The sequence below is a fragment of the Euprymna scolopes genome, chromosome 11 (assembly GCF_053919585.1).
Source record: "Euprymna scolopes isolate OS-2025 chromosome 11, ASM5391958v1, whole genome shotgun sequence".
NCBI classification, from domain to species: domain Eukaryota; kingdom Metazoa; phylum Mollusca; class Cephalopoda; order Sepiida; family Sepiolidae; genus Euprymna; species Euprymna scolopes.
This window is the reverse complement of record NC_136492.1, coordinates 75,936,385-75,957,206: the sequence shown is the minus strand read 5'-3', so window position 1 is coordinate 75,957,206 and position 20,822 is coordinate 75,936,385. Positions and strand designations below refer to the sequence as shown.

General features: G+C 37.4%; 1 protein-coding gene across 2 annotated transcripts in view; it reads right to left on the bottom strand.

Annotated features, from left to right (window-relative positions):
* LOC145287914 (uncharacterized) overlaps positions 1 to 20,822 on the bottom strand; it is a 1,114,340-nt gene that overhangs the window by 446,795 nt on the left and 646,723 nt on the right. The window lies entirely within an intron of this gene.

The window sequence follows — 20,822 nt, the reverse complement described above, 5'->3', positions numbered from 1 at the left end:
AACTTTCTTTTGTAGCTAATAAAATCAAGTTATTCATCTTGGGGATTTTCAAAACTTTCTGCTAATGACTATATGAATTTAAACCGGTGGCTTTAAAAGTCAGAAAATTTTTAGAAACCTTCTCTAAACGAATATTTCTGCAAGTATATTATATCACATCATGTACCTTAGTTATCCAGAGAAATATATTAGATTTTTTTCTTAAACACTTTATTCACAACCATTTTGTTTGCTCATTGCAAAAACATTTTTTTATGACATATAAAATATATATTTTTATGATATATAAAATATATATTTATATATCATATATATCATACTAGCAAAAGTACCCGTTGTTGACTGTGTTCAAAAACAGCCTACAAAAAATGGACTCTGATTTATGAAACTATGATAGGTTATGGAAAGGAAGGATTGTAATGAGATAGCTTCAAATTTGGGGGTATCAAAACCAAAGCAAAATATGATGAAAGTAAAAATAAAATAGATAAACCCCATAATTTATTGTACCATACCTGTTCACACTGAAACACTTATCACAATATTCTGTGGATCTATATTAAAAAACCGTGTTAAAGTTTGTGACATATTTCCATTCTATGGAGGCAGTGGCGTATCTAGGGTATGGCAGGCATGGCCCGTGCCATGGGCGCCACTCTGACATGGGCGCGAAAATTGCTTGACAAAAATTAAAATTAGTAGTTAGGTATATCTAAGGTATAAATTATTAAGAAGGGGCGCACATTCAAACTTTGCCATGGGCGCCATTTTACATAGGTACGCCACTGTAATGGAGGTTAGGCATGAACGAACACCCCATAATTTTATTATACCATATTTCTTCAAACTGAAACATAATTACCAAAGTATACTTACACAGATAGATATGAAAAGTCTTTATTAAAGTTTGTGCCTATTTCCATTCTATTGAGGCCAGGCGTGAATGCAGACCCCCACACTTTTATTATACCATCCCTATTTAAGTTAAAACATACTTATCAAAGTATTATGTACATCTATATCAAAAACACTTGTAAACGTTTTTTTTTTAAATTTTTTATTTCCATACTTTGTGAACCAGGTGCGAAAGCAGACCCCACAATTTTTATGAACCACCGTTCTGCCAGATCAAACATACCCATTCCTGTGTTTTGATACATTTTCTATTATTATATGTAATCAGTTTTTTTTAAATAGTCAACCATATAGGAGCCTATTCGTGACCAGAAACACACACTGACATCCAGCTTTATTATATATATATATTTTTTTTTTTCTTCCTTTGAAGATTGTAATGCTGGGTATGGGGCAGCCAAACTAGCTGCCAACATTGCCCCGCTTTTCATTGAAACCAACCGAGAGCTCTTTTTAGTATCCTTGCTGTTCCCTTAAGTGCCATTGTTTGGATTTCTTTTGCACTTAGTTCACCAGGAATATTAGTTAGGTAGGACTTCAGGTTCTTCTTCATAAGCCCTGTGGCACCTATGATAACTGGTATCTCCTTAAGATTTCAATTTCTTTTCATATCATACATAAGACCTTGGTATTTGATCTGTTTCTCTCTTTCAGCTCTGCTCAGACCGCCATCATTAGGAACACTCACTTCAATCAAGGTTGCAACTCTCTCTGACTTATTCCATATAACTATGTCAGGTTTTACAACAGCATTTTCAAGGTAGGTGGCTGTAGGGTTTACATGGTCGTAATGTATGGTATATAATTCATTTCCAACTGTTCTTTCAGGTTGATGTTCTCAGGACTTGCTGCTACACTGGATGTTTAATTTTTTACAGATGGTCCATTGGAGGTACTTGCATACTCCATGTCTCGCTGTATAGTAGCCGTCACCTAGAAGAACTTTGCAACTTGATATCAGATGACCAACACTTTCCAATGCTGTATGGCAGAACCTGCATTTATTATCATTACTGATCCCTGTAATCTTCTTGAATGCATTGGTCATCAATCTCTGGTCTTGAGCAGCCATTATGACCTTTTCCTGATCGTGGTGGAAGGCTCCCCTTTTGAGCCAGTCCAAGGAACCTTCTTTATCTACGTATTCCTGAGAGAGTTCACCCCCCCCCAATACTTTGCACGCTGATGTTGCTCCCATTCTTTAAGGTTCATCTGTTGAAAGGTTTCGGTATATTTCTGCCTGCTCTTTCTTGTTATTTCTGTGGCACAATTGTTTGGTGTTTCGTCCTCATCTGAGAGACAGCCCTGACCAAAATGCTTGGCCAGTTGGGTGACTGTTGTTGTTCTGGTGGCTCTTGTCTCTTGATGTTCGTATACTATTGAGAGGGTGTCATTCTGGGAGCTTCTCAAATACTGACCGGTGCTCACAATAGTTGCCCTATGTTGATGATTGATCTCTGAGAGTCCCAAACCTCCTTCTTCCCTGGGCAAATACAGCCTTGGTAGACACTGATTTCTATATATCATTTTATGAAGCGTTAGTAGCTTCTGTGTCTTTACATCTAGCCGGTTGATGTATTTTTGTGGCCAGTCGATGATATCAAAGCTGTATGTTATTACTAGCATAGCAAGCTGGTTGATGGCAGTAATTTTATTTTTATTGGTGAGCTGCGTTTTGCATATTTTCCTCATCCAGCATACATATTCTTTACTAATTTTCTTCCTCATCTTGGCATGCTGTATGTGTAACGTGCATCCAGGAGATAAGCGCCCGCGTGTTTGCGTGTTGTGTGGGTACGTGGGAAAGACGGATGAGGGGAAAAAGACTTACCTCGAGACCAGCTCAGCATTACCGACCAAAAATAGAAAAGAAAGACCAAGATGGCGGCCGTCGTCTTTTGTAAAGTATGATGTCTCGCAAAGTCACACGAATTCTCGGAATATGCAAATTTAGCCGGCCTAGAACGACGATAAAAGCGGGTGAGGGGAAAGACGTGGGGGAGTGACGATTGGGTTGGCTGGGGAATCGTGTGGCTGTTGCTTCTTGTGCCGTGTTGAGGATATCTTACCGTGTTAAAGAGAGAGTCGGGCGCCATCTTGAATTTTTCCTTACACTTTTTCTTTACAGTATGTTCTCGTTTTCCTAAATGCCAAGGTACTTATACTCAATCTTATAAGGCTCATGCTCTTCTAGATCCCTGATGTCGATGTTTTCATTAAGCTGCATATTTTCTGTGTGGGTCTTCTTCCCAGCTCTGAGTGTACACTTGGTACATTTATCCAGGCCAAACTTCATTCCGATGTCACTGGAGAATGTGTGTACTATCTGCAGAAGCTGGTGTAGATCGGTGTCAGAGCTAGCATACAGCTTAAGACATCCATGAAGAGCAGATGATTTATTCTCTTGTTTGGATCTCGATGGCGTCTCTGTCTCAAATTGTAGGCACTCGGATTCTTATTCAGGAGCTTGCTTAGTGGGTCTATTGCCATACAGAAGAGTAAGGGAAATAAGCTGTCACCTTGGAATATTCCCCACTTTATTTTTACTTCAGGAATGGTGGTCTTTCCTCCATTGTGATTTAATGACATTGTGGTTCTCCACATATTAAGGTGAGCAGCCAGTGTTTGTCTGATTACCAGGTGGATTTTGTATAACTCAAGGCACTGAAGTAGCCATGAGTGTGGCATGCTGTCAAATGCCTTCTGGTAATCAATCCATGCCATGCTCAGGTTTTTGTGTCTCTTCCTACAGTCTTCTAGGATGGTCTTGTTGGTTAATAGCTGGTCTTTGGTACTGAGGCATTTACTTCTGCACCCTATCTGCTCTTTTTCAAGGTAGGTCCCAGAAGATAGGTGGTCATATATACCGTCGGCTATCAGACCAGTAAAAAGCTTGTAGGTAGTTGTAAGACAGCATATTGGCCTGTATTTATTTGGCCGTTGTGTCTCCTTGGTCTTTGGTATGAGGTTGGTGTCCCCCTCTGTCAGCCAGGGTGGTGTTGCTTCTTCATCTCTTAGCATCCTGCTGAAGCAATCACTGTAGTGGTGGTGGAGTGCAGTCAATTGCTTCAGCCAAAAATTTTGGACATTGTCGATGCCAGGTGCTTTGTGGTTAGATAATTGTGCCAGTTTTCTTGTTATCATACCAGGAGTTATGACTGGTTCTGGCATCTGAAGCTTGGTTTCATTGAGCCTAATAATATCTTCAATCCACTGGGCCTCTTGATTATATTTACCTTCTGTTTCAAATAGAGGCCTCCAGTAGTTTTCCAGGGCTTCCTCTGAGGGCAGACTATCTACAGTAATGGAGTCCCTTATCAGCTGCCCGTAAAAAGTCCTGTGGTTTGTTTTAAACTGCCTGTTCTGAATCTGGGAGTTAATCTTGTTCTCCTGGTTTTTAATTCTCTGGGAAAGTGCTGGTATGTTTCCCTCCAACTCCCTAGCTGTATTATGTAATCCCTCAATTTTCTCATGGTGTTATTTGGTACAGAGTTTTTTATGGTGGTTTTAAGTCGCCCCTGTACTGAGGGATCTGCAAGGAACTGTTTTATTTGGCTTAGTTCCTTCCTGCAGAGGTCCAGTAGTTTTTGCAGCTTTGTCTTCCAGTGAGGTGTTTGTTTAGGGACTCTGGGCCCTATTCAATGATTGTGATTGGATGTTTGAGGGTTAATTTTTCTGTCGATGTAGGGTCCAGCTTCATATGTGATATGATTGAGTTCTGTGAGCCTTACTGTTGTTGGAATTAGTCTCTTGACAGCGATGTTAACTTTGGCTATAACAGTCTTTGCTCTTCCAGCAGCTTGGATTTTGGACAAACGTGGTCTGTCCTTCATTCTCATACACCTCACCTCTTCAATTGTGTTGCTGAGCTCCTTTTCCAAAGCTAACTGTTCATCATCTGCTTCTGGGAGTACAACTGATGGTGGTGGTGGTCTAGGTGATTGTGGTGGTGATGTAGGTGATGGTATCCTGTTAGGTGATGCAGATTCCTGTGTTGGTGTTTGTGGGGTTTCCAGCAGAAAGTTTGTGAAGGCAGGTGTTATGTCAGCCAGAGACTCCAGTGGCACAGGAGTTCCAGGAGAGCTGGGCATGTGCTGGGACAGTTGGATGGGTTCTGATGGTGAAGTTGGTGGTGGTTGTTGGAGTAGGTCTATTGTGTGAATTTTTATTGGGTTTTCCAGGGGACATCTGTTGTTCACCAAAAGAGCTGTTATTTTTGAAGACATGTAGTCTAGTTCGCTTATGGTGAACAATTTCAGGCTGTTGTATCGCTGTGTCGTAATTTTTCCTGGAGGGATGTTTGCTTTTCCAAGATAAAAATGAAAAAAGATCCTCCTCCAGGTTGCTGTTCTTTCTTTTTGTCTTTTATGCTTTTGTTTAGCATAATCCGTTGCCCATATTAGTGTCCACCTCTCTTCCCTTTCCCATACCACCTCCTGTCTAAGTTTTGTCTCCTCTTTTTCTGCAGTCTTCAGAGCCTCGCATCTAATAGTATCTACCTCCTCTTGCGGGATATATCTTCCCAACTGTGGGATGAGGGATCACAGGTTGTGTAAAGGTGTGTGCTTTTTCTCTGCTGGGAGGTTCAATTCTTTTATACTCTCGGTAAGTATCTCTCCTGCGCTGCGTCCCCATTTCTCAAACCTTGAGTAGTAGTAGCAGTGCAGAAGGACCTTCTTCTGCTTGACAGCCCATGACTGGGTTTTAATCCCCCTTCTGTTTCTTTTGGGGTCTGTCAAGCGGGATGGAGGAAGGACGCTTGGTCCATCTTGGTCATGGACTGGCTGCTGTCCTTGTGTGACCTCTGGGGTGATTGGGGTACCACCTTTTGAGGCAAGAAGGTTCACACCATTTCTTTCCTCTTCCTGCCTGGTGCATAAACAGGTTGACGGGCCCTTTTTATCCTGGGCGACGGCCGTCCAGTTTGAGTTCCTTTTGTTTGCCATTTTTCATGGTTGTTCCTCATTGTCCACGGCTTCTTATTGATTATTCGAAGCTTCCCTCTACCTACTTTACATAAGTAGAGGGGGTGCCCCATCCGCAACCCGGGGGACGCACTGGATGATATATAAAATATCATTAATAATCAAAAGAGGCTTTATCAGTATATAAGATTACACAGACTAATAAAGTTGGAATGCATTCAGCATTCATTTAATTAATATTTACTTGCTTTTCATTCAAAATCCCCAAATAAATCTAATTTATCTGTTTATTCTTTCATATAAATCATGTATTATGCAGTTTTTCTTCCTCTCTCATTATATATATATATATATATATATATATATATATATATACACGTGTGCAAAGAAGCATTGTTACAATAGGTACAGGTATATTTAACACGTAATTCCATCATTATTTACATTATTTTACACAATAGTTATTTACTTAACCTGCTGTCTACATAATGCTTTCCACTATCGAAAATATTTGGTCTTCGCAAACTCAAAATAACCTCATGTGTCTTATTATAATGTACGTTTTGGCTATTTGAACAGCCCGATTTTATGCATTATTCTTATTGAGAGAGAAAAAGAGAGATCGAGAGAGATCCGTTTTTTTCTGGTGAAATTTCAATGATGTATGCTACACGTAGGTATATTAATGTTATATGAATAACTAGATGTATTTGCATTGTTAAGATGGACATATTGCCGCATGTAAAGATTAAAGAAATATAATTTAAAGCATGAAAAGTCACTTTCAATACATACATACATAACATTTCCATTTATTAGTTCTGTTACTACCTTCCAGCATATGGACTAGAAGTTAAATTTGGGGAGACATTGTGGCGGTTTCGGTTGTTAAGCACACCAAACTTTTTTATTTTTCCTAGTGAGGAATGTTTTCTCTTCCCTAGAACTAGTTTCTAACAGAAAAATCATTGCAAGTTTCTCTCTACTCCATCAGTATTTTCATGGAAGATGTCTGATTGGACTCCAATGTTTGGTTTCTCATTGTGAGACATTCACAACAAGAACTCATATACTAGCACTATATAAAAAACACTTTCCTTTTGCCTTCCTTGCATCTAACGTCAGGTAGAATTTCCATGGACAGGGCTTCTTTCTAAGGATTTTTCATCTGTGAAACACATTAGCTTCTCTACTAATTACAACTGCATCATCTTCACATCCAATGTCAACAAATTCTTGTCATGGATCGGCCCATACGTAATCAAGTGCAGTTCATACCATTGAGCAATGTTAATACTTCCATAGTGTTCCTCAGTTTTCAGAAGGCTATCATTTCTGCCTCATTAACCCTTATCCTCGGTTGCTCCTGTAGTAGAAGTAGCAATAACTAAAATGAGGGGAAAAAGAGCTTACCTCGGGTACGTCTGGGGGGAAAAGAGAATTCCAAGATGGCGTCCGGGGTTTTTTATTAGCGTTTACCCCATGCAACTCTCGGAAAATCACGTTTCTTTCTCATGTGATTATGCAAATGGATAATTCCCGGCCACTATAAAAGCAGGAGGCTAGAGACGAATCGGCAGTGTCCTGCAAATTGTGTGTGTGGGTGTTTCTGGCGATTGGAGTGTGTCTTCTTTTACCACGGTTATCACGGACAGGAATTCCCTCTCTTCTGGAGGTGGGCGATATTGACTATTTTGAAGTTGTACTGTTGCTGACAGAACATTTATTTTTTTTGCCTACTACATTTTTGTTTCAAGCTATTTCGGCCCGAATATGGCGAAGGTGCGGATAAGCAGTGATATTATCAAGCCGTTCTCTGGCGAGGGAGACGTTGTAGCGTGGCTGAAAAAAGTGAGACTTGTCGCACAACTTCAGCAGGTGGATGACGTAGCGAGTCTGCTACCTTTATACCTGGAAGGCGATGCGCTGGCCCTCTACATGGAAATGGAGGAGGACGATCAAAAGAAAATAGACCAGATTGAGGCTCGATTAAAGGAGGCATTTACTGATGACGCGTTTGCAGCATATAGAAAAATAACTATGGTTAGATGGGCTGGTGAACGTGTGGATGTGTACGCCAACAAAATCAGGCAGTTGGTTGGATTGGCCGGATTCACAGGAAAAAGCTTAGAGAGACTCACAAAATTAATTTTTGTCACTGGATTCCCTGACACCATCTCAATTGCTCTTCAACAGGTGCCGAACATCAAAGCCCTGACCATGGGGGAGCTAATGTCGAGAGCGAGAATTTTGACGACGACTGGCGAACAAAATCAGGATGTGGTTGCGGCCACACGCTCACCCAACAACAGGGCCCAGAATAATCCTGTTAACGTGACCTGTTTCAAATGCAATGTTAAAGGCCACCTTGCAAGGGACTGTCGAAAACGTGGAACACGGTGTTACCGTTGCGGTGAGAGTGGACACTGGGCTCGAAACTGCTCGGGAAACGAGCAAGGGGAGGACGCATAAGCGCCAGTCTCCTTCCCAACCAAGATGTGAACACGACGCTCCCGGTGATAAGCATCCATGTTGACGGGACGCGATGTTTGGCGCTTATTGATACAGGATGCTCCAGGACAATATTACATGCAGACCGGTGCCGGTCTTGGAGAAAAACAAACGTAAATGTCAACACAATTGGTGGGATGTCCCATGCGTGCTGCGGTGTTGGAACGGTCTCTGTATCCACTGATGAAGGTGTGTCTGCCAGAGTCGATGTGTTGGTGGTGCATGGCAAGCCACTGGGATTTGACTTGCTTCTAGGGATCGACGCCATAAAAGCTCTAGGAGGTGTCGTTGTCAAACCTACAGGATCAGTGCGGCTGGGCGCCAGGAAAAGTATTAAATGCGCAGCCATTTCTATCGATGAACCAGATTTCACTGCTACCTTTGATCATCAAAACCGAACGCGGACCGCATCGTGGAAATGGACTGTGGACCACCCCCCTGAAAGGCTGCATAATCGAGTGTCAGAGTACCCAGTGCCAGCAGAAATTCGACATGACGATAGCTCCACACCTGGATAGATAATGGTTGGCTTGTGCCATACCCAGAGGATAAATTGGGACCCCCCAAAGGTCTAATTCCCCTGATGGCTGTGATACAGCAGAACAAAGCCAAAGTGCGCCCGGTGATGGACTACCGGGAGCTAAATCATTACGTAGACGCATTTACGGCTAACACAGATGTTTGTGCGGTTAAGCTGCGTGAGTGGAGACAAAAAGGTGCTAACGTGTCTCTACTGGACCTCAGAAGAGCATACCTACAAGTCCGGGTCCATGAGACACTGTGGCCATACCAGACTGTGGAAATCGATGGGAAAAAATACTGTCTGACCCGTCTGGGGTTTGGTTTGAATGTGGCTCCCTTGATAATGAGAGCAATTGTCAGCGAAGTACTATCTCAGGAAGAAGTTATAAGCCGCGCAGCATCTGCTTACATTGATGACATTTTTGTCAATGAAGACGTGGTGCCCGCGACCCGTGTGAGAGAACACCTCGCGCAGTTCGGGTTGGAGTGCAAGAACCCGGAGCAGTTGAAGGACGGTGCACGGGTGCTGGGATTGGCAGTCAGGATGGAACGCAATGAACTGCGGTGGAAGTGAGGAAATGCAATTCCGGAGGCTCCCAGTATTGTTACGCGACGAACAATCTTTTCCCTGTGTGGTCGACTTGTCGGGCACTTTCCGGTGTGCGGTTGGCTTCGTGTGGCTTGCGGAATACTCAGAAGGAGAGTAAGTTCGGTAACGAAGGGCTGGGATGATGAAGCAAGGGACGCCGTACTACATCGTATGATGTTCGAAACCTTAAAATCTGCGCAGCAGAACGATCCGGCACAGGGAAATTGGTGTGTGGACGGCAAAGAGCTGAATGTATGGGTCGATGCTAGCTCCCTCGCAATTGGGGCAGCCTTGGAGATGTGTGAAACTGTGTTGGAAGATGCATGTTGGCTGCGACCTGAAGATGACTCTCAACATATCAACTTGGCTGAACTGGATGCCGTATTGAAAGGCATCAATTTGGCTCTCCAGTGGCAGAGCAAGGTGCTACACATAAAGACAGATTCTGTTTGCGTATACCATTGGGTCTCGGACACGCTAACTGGAAAGGCGCGAGTACGCACCAAAGCAGCAAGCGAGATGCTTATTAAGAGGCGATTAAGCACTCTTAAGGAGCTCGTGAAAGAGTACGGGCTGACAGTGGATGTGACGCTGGTTTCATCAGCACGAAACATTGCTGACTGACTGACACGAGTGCCACAGCGGTGGTTTGAGGCAATGAAAAAGAAAAACGGTCTTGACCCAGTGATAGGCGCAGTCCACACAGACGAGCTGGATGAGAGTCAAATCATGGCTATTCACAAAGATAGTGGACATCCGGGGGTGCGATGCACTACCTACTTTGTCAGGAGAAGATGTCAAACCACGACAAAAGCAACTGTCAGAACGGTCATACAGAAATGCGAGGAATGTCAGTCCATTGACCCAGCGCCAGTCAGGTGGGAAAAGGGAAAGCTGGAAGTTAACGAGAATTGGCAGAGAATTGGAATGGATATCGCGCATTATGGCACCTTCCATTTTTTAACTTTAACAGACTGTGGTCCATCGCGTTTCTCCATTTGGAGGAAATTGGCAAGGCAGGACTCGGCAAGCGTGATTCATCAGTTGGTGGCAGTGTTCCTCGAGCGTGGTGCGCCGCATGAACTCCTTTTAGACAATGACACAGCTTTCTGCAGCAATATGTTCCAAGCATTTGCATGTAAATGGGGAGTTCACTTGCGATTCCGTTGTGCATACGCTCCAGCCAGGAATGGCATAGCGGAGCGATGTCACCGTACAGTGAAACGAATAGCAGCTAGAATGTGTTGTCCCATACAGGAGGCTGTCTACTGGTATAACATCACACCAAGAGACGACACATCTCCCTCCACTGCGCCTGCCAACAGGATTTATCAATACGAAGTTCGAGTAAAGGAGACCAATCTCGCAACTGCGTCCCCAGGTCCCAAGAACAGCTTTTACCAGGTTGGAGATCGTGTATGGGTCAAAAGACCGCAAAATCGATGTACCACGAGGTTCGGCAAGGGTGAGGTGACCAAGGTGATCAGCCCTCAGTCGATTTTGGTGGACGGTGTGCCTCGTCATGTGAAGGATTTGCGCCCTCGCCATTATGTTGTTACATCGGAGGAAGAGGGAGACTCAGACAGTATGATGTCTTCTGAAAAGACAGAGAGTATGATGCAGGACGACGGAGAGGATTTTGAGCCATATAATGTACATACTGAAGAAGCGGAGGAAGGACCACCCGTCTTGCCTTTACGAAGGAGTACCCGACAGAGACGAATACTGCCCCCCTGCCCTGATTGTGAAACACCGCCTATGGAGCAGACTGGTGGCAATAATGGCGATGAGGAGGATGGCAGGGAGGAAGTGCTGCCTCCGGTTCTTCGGAGAAGTACCAGATAGAGACGACTGCCCCCCTGCCCCATTTGTGATCATGAGATCAGGGGGGAGTGTAGCAGAAGTAGCAATAACTAAAATGAGGGGAAAAAGAGCTTACCTCGGGTACGTCTGGGGGGAAAAGAGAATTCCAAGATGGCGTCCGGGGGTTTTTATTAGCGTTTACCCCATGCAACTCTCGGAAAATCACGTTTCTTTCTCATGTGATTATGCAAATGGATAATTCCCGGCCACTATAAAAGCAGGAGGCTAGAGACGAGTCGGCAGTGTCCTGCAAATTGTGTGTGTGGGTGTTTCTGGCGATTGGAGTGTGTCTTCTTTTACCACGGTTATCACAGACAGGAATTCCCTCTCTTCTGGAGGTGGGCGATATTGACTATTTTGAAGTTGTACTGTTGCTGACAGAACATTTATTTTTTTTGCCTACTACATTTTTGTTTCAACTTTGAAAAATGATGATTCCAAAAGTTATAAAGAGAAAGAGTCTAAAATCATCAATTAAGTTTAATTGAATTACATTAATGGCATAAAATTGCTCATGTGATCAGACGTGCGAGATCGAAACTGGATGACGTCATGCAATGTTTTGCAATTCAAATTTTATTTTCCATTAAACATTTAGAAAGATCTCATCACATTAGATGTTACATCTTTTTTTTTTTCAAGCTGATTCCAATAGTTGTGGTTCCAAAGAATCCACATTGATGGATTTCAAGCAGACATTTCCAATTCCATCAAGAAAAGAAAAAATAGCCGTATTTAAAAGATAAATCTTCTTTTGGGTCAACACGTTTCCACTTTATATTTGTCCTCATCAATTGTAGGAGAACCAATGCCAACCAATAACAACTCTGCTTAAAACGGTGAGAAAATCATAAACGAATTTAAAGATTGCCAATATTGATCCAAGAAAAAATATTTGGTATTTCTTCTAAATCATTCCTTCTAAAAAAAAAAAAAAAAAAAAAATCTGCATTAATCTTATATTTATAAAATTGTGTGATAACTTCTCATATGACCGTGTTTCTAACTTTTATGTGACTTACATTTACTATTAATCGAATATTTATTAAAATCAAAATTTTAATAGTATAAAACAAAACGAACTTGCAAAAATATTGGTGTTTGATGCATTCAATTACTGTATATAGACTCACATATCTTATAACTTTCTGAGATCTAAATTTTAGCTTGGCATTAGTTACACTAAATCATAGCATATGAGAGACGTGTGCTAAAATCTTTAAAGCAATCGTTAATAATTAGGATAAGAATATTTTTTTAATTAGAATTATATAAATAATTTCATATTAATTACCAAGGTTTGATGACTACCACTGTTGAGCTAAGCTTATCAGAAGTCTACTTTTATTACAAATAGGTGACAGACATATGTGTCTTTCATTGGTTGTGGTTATATTTTACTGAAGCGTGACATTTTCATTAAAATTTCATTAATAGAAAAATGATAGAAAACACAAAATTTGCAGAGAAAATAGACGATTCTACCAACAGAAAATCAATTCAGTCCAATCAAAGGTTAACCAATCATTTTAGTTGATCAGCAATTCAAAAAATATCAATTTCAAATTTAACAGTGGATCAATGTTATTAAACTACTAGCAATATTCATCCGACATTTTCTGTGTATAAGGCATAATCATGTTGACCCACCTGCTCTCATTAGATCACTGTTGTTAAGCAACGTTGGGCCTGGTTAGTATTAGATGGGTGACCATTTGAGAATACTAGATACTGTATGTAAGATGATGTCGCCACTTCCCTGCAAGAACTGCAAAACCCTAATGTCATCATCTCTCCTGACAGAGATATACAAGCGACTGGGAACTGCTTGATATTTGCATAGAGGAAGCCGGTTCAACCCGACTTGGGTAAATGCCAGTTTGATATTGTCTGTGTGAAGCAATATTACAGGTTAGACGGTTTTATAGGAATCAATTTATTTAACAGAAACACAAAGATATGTGGATAGAAGAGAGAATAATTTTCCCTTTTCTTTGCATCAATTCTCAATCTATCAGATCCTTCAGATGAGTGATGCTGCTCCCTGATCCTCGGATCAAAAATAACTTTTTTTATATGTATTATACATAGATATCTTCGTCCACTAAAAATAAGATTTGCATGATACATGGGATTGATGAGGAAATCATATTTTCTAGATAAAATTGAAGGCTTATACAATACCTGATTGGATGATACGTGAGTATATATAGCATTTATGGAACTGTTAATGGTGCAGAGGTTATCAGCACAGACTGTAGGCTCAATGTGATGGGTTTGTCTTCTGTCGGAGCTAATGTATCACTTACACTTATACCCTTGATAAAGTCATAAATCCATCTCTTCTTCCCTAGCAATGCATATTTTTTAACAGAAGAACGAAAACTTGTTTGGTTTGAATTGTGAGACAAGAATGATTATTATTTTGGTGAGAGCGTAAGGATGAAAATAATGCGCAAATTGATCAGTACAAAATATTATTGATTATCAAGAATCAATTCACAGGTTAAATCAAACCATGACTATATTGGATTCAGGACAATCACCACAACAGGAGGCCTATCCTGAATTGTTATAGACAGCCATCACCTGAAATAGTATTGGGATAAAAATATTCATCATTATTATGTAGTAAAAACCTATTTTCTTGTGATGAGCTCTTGTGCGAAATACTTTTAAACAATAGTCTCATATAATAGAATATATATACCAGAAAGCTTTCTATTCTCATAGTTTCTTCTCTTGAACAGCTAGACGTTGGAATTCTTTTCCTGCTGCTTGCTTACCTGGGGGTACTGATATGCAGAAGTTTTAATGTAACATAAACAAATATCTTGTTAATCTTTCCTAGACATGGCCCCAAATAGTAGCCCCTTACGTCCAAGTGGCGATATGCTTTGTAAGGAGTGAACATGAGTAAAAAAATCAAAGTGGTCTCCTTTTAAAAGATTAGGTATAATAATTTATATGGCTTACAAGCAGAGGTATAATAATTTATATGTTTTACAAGCAAAGGTATAATAATTTATATGGCTTACAAGCAGAGGTATAATAATTTATATGTTTTACAAGCAAAGGTATAATAATTTATATGGCTTACAAGCAGAGGTATAATAATTTATATGGCTTACAAGCAGAGGTATAATAATTTATATGGCTTACAAGCAGAGGTATAATAATTTATGACTTACAAGCAGAGGTATAATAATTTATATGACTTACAAGCAGAGGTATAATAATTTATATGGCTTACAAGCAGAGGTATAATAATTTATATGGCTTACAAGCAGAGGTATTGTAATTTATATGGCTTACAAGCAGAGGTATAATAATTTATGACTTACAAGCAGAGGTATAATAATTTATATGGCTTACAAGCAGAGGTATAATAATTTATGACTTACAAGCAGAGGTATAATAATTTATATGACTTACAAGCAGAGGTATAATAATTTATATGGCTTACAAGCAGAGGTATAATAATTTATATGGCTTACAAGCAGAGGTATTGTAATTTATATGGCTTACAAGCAGAGGTATAATAATTTATGACTTACAAGCAGAGGTATAATAATTTATATGACTTACAAGCAGAGGTATAATAATTTATATGACTAACAAGCAGAGGTATTGTAATTTATATGACTTACAAGCAGAGGTATTGTAATTTATATGGCTTACAAGCAGAGGTATTGTAATTTATATGACTTACAAGCAGAGGTATTGTAATTTATATGACTTACAAGCAGAGGTATTGTAATTTATATGACTTACAAGCAGAGGTATTGTAATTTATATGACTTACAAGCAGAGGTATAATAATTTATATGACTTACAAGCAGAGGTATAATAATTTATATGACTTACAAGCAGAGGTATTGTAATTTATATGGCTTACAAGCAGAGGTATTGTAATTTATATGGCTTACAAGCAGAGGTATAATAATTTATATGACTTACAAGCAGAGGTACAATAAAATATTTGACTTACAAGCAGAGGTATAATAATTTATATGACTAACAAGCAGAGGTATAATAATTTATATGACTTACAAGCAGAGGTATAATAATTTATATGACTTACAAGCAGAGGTATAATAATTTATATGACTTACAAGCAGAGGTATAATAATTTATATGACTTACAAGCAGAGGTATAATAATTTATATGACTAACAAGCAGAGGTATAATAATTTATATGACTTACAAGCAGAGGTATAATAATTTATATGACTTACAAGCAGAGGTATAATAATTTATATGACTTACAAGCAGAGGTATAATAATTTATATGACTTACAAGCAGAGGTATAATAATTTATATGACTTACAAGCAGAGGTATAATAATTTATATGACTTACAAGCAGAGGTATAATAATTTATATGACTTACAAGCAGAGGTATAATAATTTATATGACTTACAAGCAGAGGTATAATAATTTATATGACTTACAAGCAGAGGTATAATAATTTATATGACTTACAAGCAGAGGTATAATAATTTATATGACTAACAAGCAGAGGTATAATAATTTATATGACTTACAAGCAGAGGTATAATAATTTATATGACTTACAAGCAGAGGTATAATAATTTATATGACTTACAAGCAGAGGTATAATAATTTATATGACTTACAAGCAGAGGTATAATAATTTATATGACTTACAAGCAGAGGTATAATAATTTATATGACTAACAAGCAGAGGTATAATAATTTATATGACTTACAAGCAGAGGTATAATAATTCATATGACTTACAAGCAGAGGTATAATAATTTATATGACTTACAAGCAGAGGTATAATAATTTATATGACTTACAAGCAGAGGTATAATAATTTATGACTAACAAGCAGAGGTATAATAATTTATATGACTTACAAGCAGAGGTATAATAATTTATATGACTAACAAGCAGAGGTATTGTAATTTATATGACTTACATGCAGAGGTATAATAATTTATATGACTAACAAGCAGAGGTATTGTAATTTATATGACTTACAAGCAGAGGTATAATAATTTATATGACTAACAAGCAGAGGTATTGTAATTTATATGGCTTACAAGATGAAGCTGGTTATTAAGTTATCTACAACCTCCTTGTAAAAAGATGTGTTAGATTATGCCAGGTGCTGAGAGTCAATTTAGGAATCGACTATTATTATTTAAAGTTAAAATGTTAGATAAAAGAACAAAATGTAGAATCAGCTGTGTACAAAGACAAATAGTCTATAGGAGAACAATAAATAAAAGAACGAGCAATGTGACCTTGAGAAATAAATGTTTAAATGCTCACAAACAAATAGGTTTCAAAATAACACATCAGAAATGTGATTAAAAATCACATGTTAAAAAGGTATGAGTTGAATGAAGTAATAGCAACCGATAGTAGAGATACATACAGAGTAAGTCAGTGGTCAGTTAGCTTGACAAACAGAGAGAGAGAGAGACAGACGGACAGTTGGAGCATTGAAGACAGGGCCTTATGGGCCCTGTGCGCCAGGAGAAGCAGAATCTAAGATCGGTACCATCTTCCAATGGGAAAGCATTTGGAATAAAAGTTGCCTGAAAATATAACCAGGGTGTTGATTGTCGTTCCTTAGAATGAATCTTCCTTCTCTTATCAATCTCGTCAATCAAGATCAACCGATGAACTAGATGTGTTCTCCTTTTGGCTTGAATAAATTCCTAAGGCGTTCCGTCCCTTTGTTGTAAGGAACCGTTTGTTTAAAAAATGTGATGTGCTGTTGAAACTATATGTATATGTGTAATCTATATATATGTATAAACAGTTATACACATCTACAAGGAACATTATGAAACACAAGACGACACTAAGAAACTCATGATATACCCACGTACATTATATACACTGCTTACATATATATATATAGACCCCACTATTTAACATATGGCTCATTCCATGTCAAATCGACAGGGGGTAAAACCATGTTCGACACGGATTTTTTTCAAATTTGCTACACTTATAGATCTCCATGAAAGGAATTGAATGGCACTTGTTAAACATCTCAAGGTCAAGGGGTTCCTGAGATATGACCTTGACCTTTTACAAAAATGTGAATTTTTATGAAGAAGTGGCCAACTTTAAAGGACGATATCTCTATTGTTTATGGGCCTACAAAGTTCATTCATATATCATTTTAAAGTACTTGGATAGATCTATAATTTTATCTGGGAATATTTTTTTTCAAGGTCAAATTAAAAAAGTTGACTTTGACCTTAACTTTTAACCTGAATTATCTCAAAAACCGTTCTTTCAATTTCTTTTAAATTTTGACATAAAATTTCTCTATCTTATGACAGTATATATTCCAAATTTAGTGATGGGCCTTTCACTAAAACTATCGTTACAAGCGTTTTAAAGAAGTGGGCAAATTCAAAATGGCGGAACGTAGTACCTGCGACTTCATATAAAACATTTTGATACATCCCAATATGGTCAAGTTTGATATCTTTGTAAATCTATTTTGATGCTGATTAATATTTACATAAAAACCATGGTCAAAAAGTTTTTAAAAAAATATTTTTGATGAAACTGAATTTTCTTCATTTGTTTTAATTTTTGTTTTTGTTTTTGTTTTTTTAATGCAACACAGATTTTGTTATGGAAAATAGTGATATAATTAGTGCTCAGGCAATTAATCAGAATCTAGAACATCTAGAACTTTTTTAGGTATCAGAATCAGAAAACTTATGCGACAAACCAATGAAAAGTAGTATTTCAAACTTATGTGACAAAACGATTCCAAAATATGTTAAGCATTTCTATTGTTTGTATTAGAAGATAATATGTAGAACATTTATTTTTAAGCTACTAGTGAAAATAAAAGCTAAGAACATAAAAATATGATGTGGATTTATTTTAGCTGTGTGAAAAACCTCATAAAACATGTTTTTTTTCCTGTCCAGTCCTTCAGCATTAAATCTGACAAGAAAGTGTTAAAAGATATTAAAATACTTTGGTTTTTCAGTAAGTGAAACCTTTATCACCTCTATGTTAGACATCTTTTAATTTTTGAAGTCACTATCCCTTTACTTGAGACTACTGCCTGTTATAAAAATAAGTTCTCAATATATGTTGTAGAGGGATTAGTGAAGATAAAAAGCAATAAAAAATTAAAAAAAAAAATAATATTATGGAAATCATTTTGCCAGTTGAGTTTGACTTGGAACAGATAAGACATTAAATATTCATGCTACAAGATTGACATTTTGCCAGTCACCATAAAAATGTAAGTTCTATTTTCATTAATTTTATGTAGAATTTTAGTGGATATTTTTATTAAAATGGTGAATCTGTAGGAGCGTCACTCCTACTAAAAATATGTTTGTTCGGTCTCTTGCTATTTTACAGTGGATTATTATTGAATGGCCACTTATATGCAAGATTATTAAAGAAAAAAAAATTAAAAGTTAATATTTCGACATTTGTAAGAGGTGTTCACTTTTTAGTTACGACGTTATAGTAAATTGATACCCTATTTTGTAAACACGGAAATGAATTTTTTTCTTTTGCCTATTTTTTGTACTTATGTATTTTAGGTACTGTGCTGAAATAACATTATTATTTCGAAAGCCATTCTTAACATGGAGAGGGGAGGGTGTTTTGTAGGGACCTCCAAACGTTTGTGAAGAATTTTGTACATAATCCCGTGACGTTAGACTTTTGTTTACTTCACGAAATATGGAACGGCAGAAGGGACTTAATGCTTTTTTAAAAAGCTTTGTTTATCTTCTTCAAATGGCAACTAATAAATAATCTTTGTTATAATTTTGTTAGGTTTTAAGTTTTACACAGTTTAATGATTAGTAATATTATAAACATTTATATATTAACTATAAAATACGGTTTTACTAAATATTTACGACTGTTTCTTTGGTTAATTATGGATTTCCATACTTTATTTGGTAAAAAGGGACAAACTAGAAACTGTAGTGATCTTTAAAAGAGTTAATTTTTCGCACAATAATATTTTTCAATCGTCTTTAATCTGGCGATGAAATAGATGGCAAGAGTCGTGTTTATATTATAACTTAATATTAAAATAAAATTTAAACAGTTTTTTTTAATCTATGTTGTAATGGAACATTTTGAAATAATGTATCCTAATGAACACGTGTTGATTTCTTGTTGATATATTGTATACTTAAGACTTCTAAAAATGTCAAAGAAACTGTTTACCATCGCCATCAAATGTTGTTTATTCTTTTGATACTATAATCTAATTAAATCTCAACGCACTTTTTAGAAATTTTTATTCCATCACTTTCTGTATCAAAATCTGTGTTGCATAAGAAAAGTATGAAAGTCATAAAACAGTTTGACTTCACAACCAGAATTTGCATAAAATTCAACATGTGAAGAATTTTTAAGAACATGCATTATAAAAATTTTTCATTGAAAAAAAAATTACCAATAAACAACAGAAATTGAGATCTCATATGTTTTATCGTATAATTTAATAAATCCTTAACACCTTTCAAAATTCTTTTTTTTATTATTATATATCACTTTTTCCATAACAAAATCTGTGGTGCATTAAAAAAAAAGTGCTTATGCACTTCTTGAACCACGCTATTTTTCAAATTGTATTTTCAGCTTAATTTAAAGTTTTACAATATGTTCTTTTTTATTATACAATTGTTGGGTGGAAGTACACATTAGTTACAAAACACCCTCCTCTCCACGTGTTAAGAATGGCCTCTGAAATAACGTTATTATTTCAGTATGGTTCAAAAAGTGCACAAGTACCAAAACAAATAAAGAAAATTCAGTTTCATTAACAAAATTTTTTTTTTAATTTTTGACCATGGTCTTTATGTAAATATTAATCAGCATCAAAATAGCTTTACAAAGATATCAAACTTGACCATATTGGGAAATATCAAAATGTTTTATATGAAGTCGCAGGTACTACGTTCCGCCATTTTGAATTTGCCCACTTCTTTAAAACGCTTGTAACGATAGTTGTAGTGAAAGGCCCATCACTAAATTTGGAATATATACTGTCATAAGATAGAGAAATTTTATGTCAAAATTTAAAAGAAATTGAAAGAACGGTTTTTGAGATAATTCAGGTTAAAAGTTAAGGTCAAGGTCAACTTTTTTAATTTAACATTGAAAAAAGATATTCCCAGATAAAATTATAGATCTATCCAAGTACGTTAAAATGATATATGAATGAACTTTGTAGACCCATAAACAATAGAGATATCGTCTTTTAAAGTTGGTCACTTCATAAAAATTCACATTTTTGTAAAAGGTCAAGGTCATATCTCAGGAACCCCTTGACCTTGAGATGTTTAACAAGTGCCATTCAATTCCTTTCATGGAGATCTAAGAGCGTAGCAAATTTGAAAAAAATCCGTGTCGGACATGATTTGTGCCTCCCAAAATTCATCGATTTGACATGGAATGAGCCATATCATTAATCTACTACCATGCTCACCTTGAAGGGAGTACAAC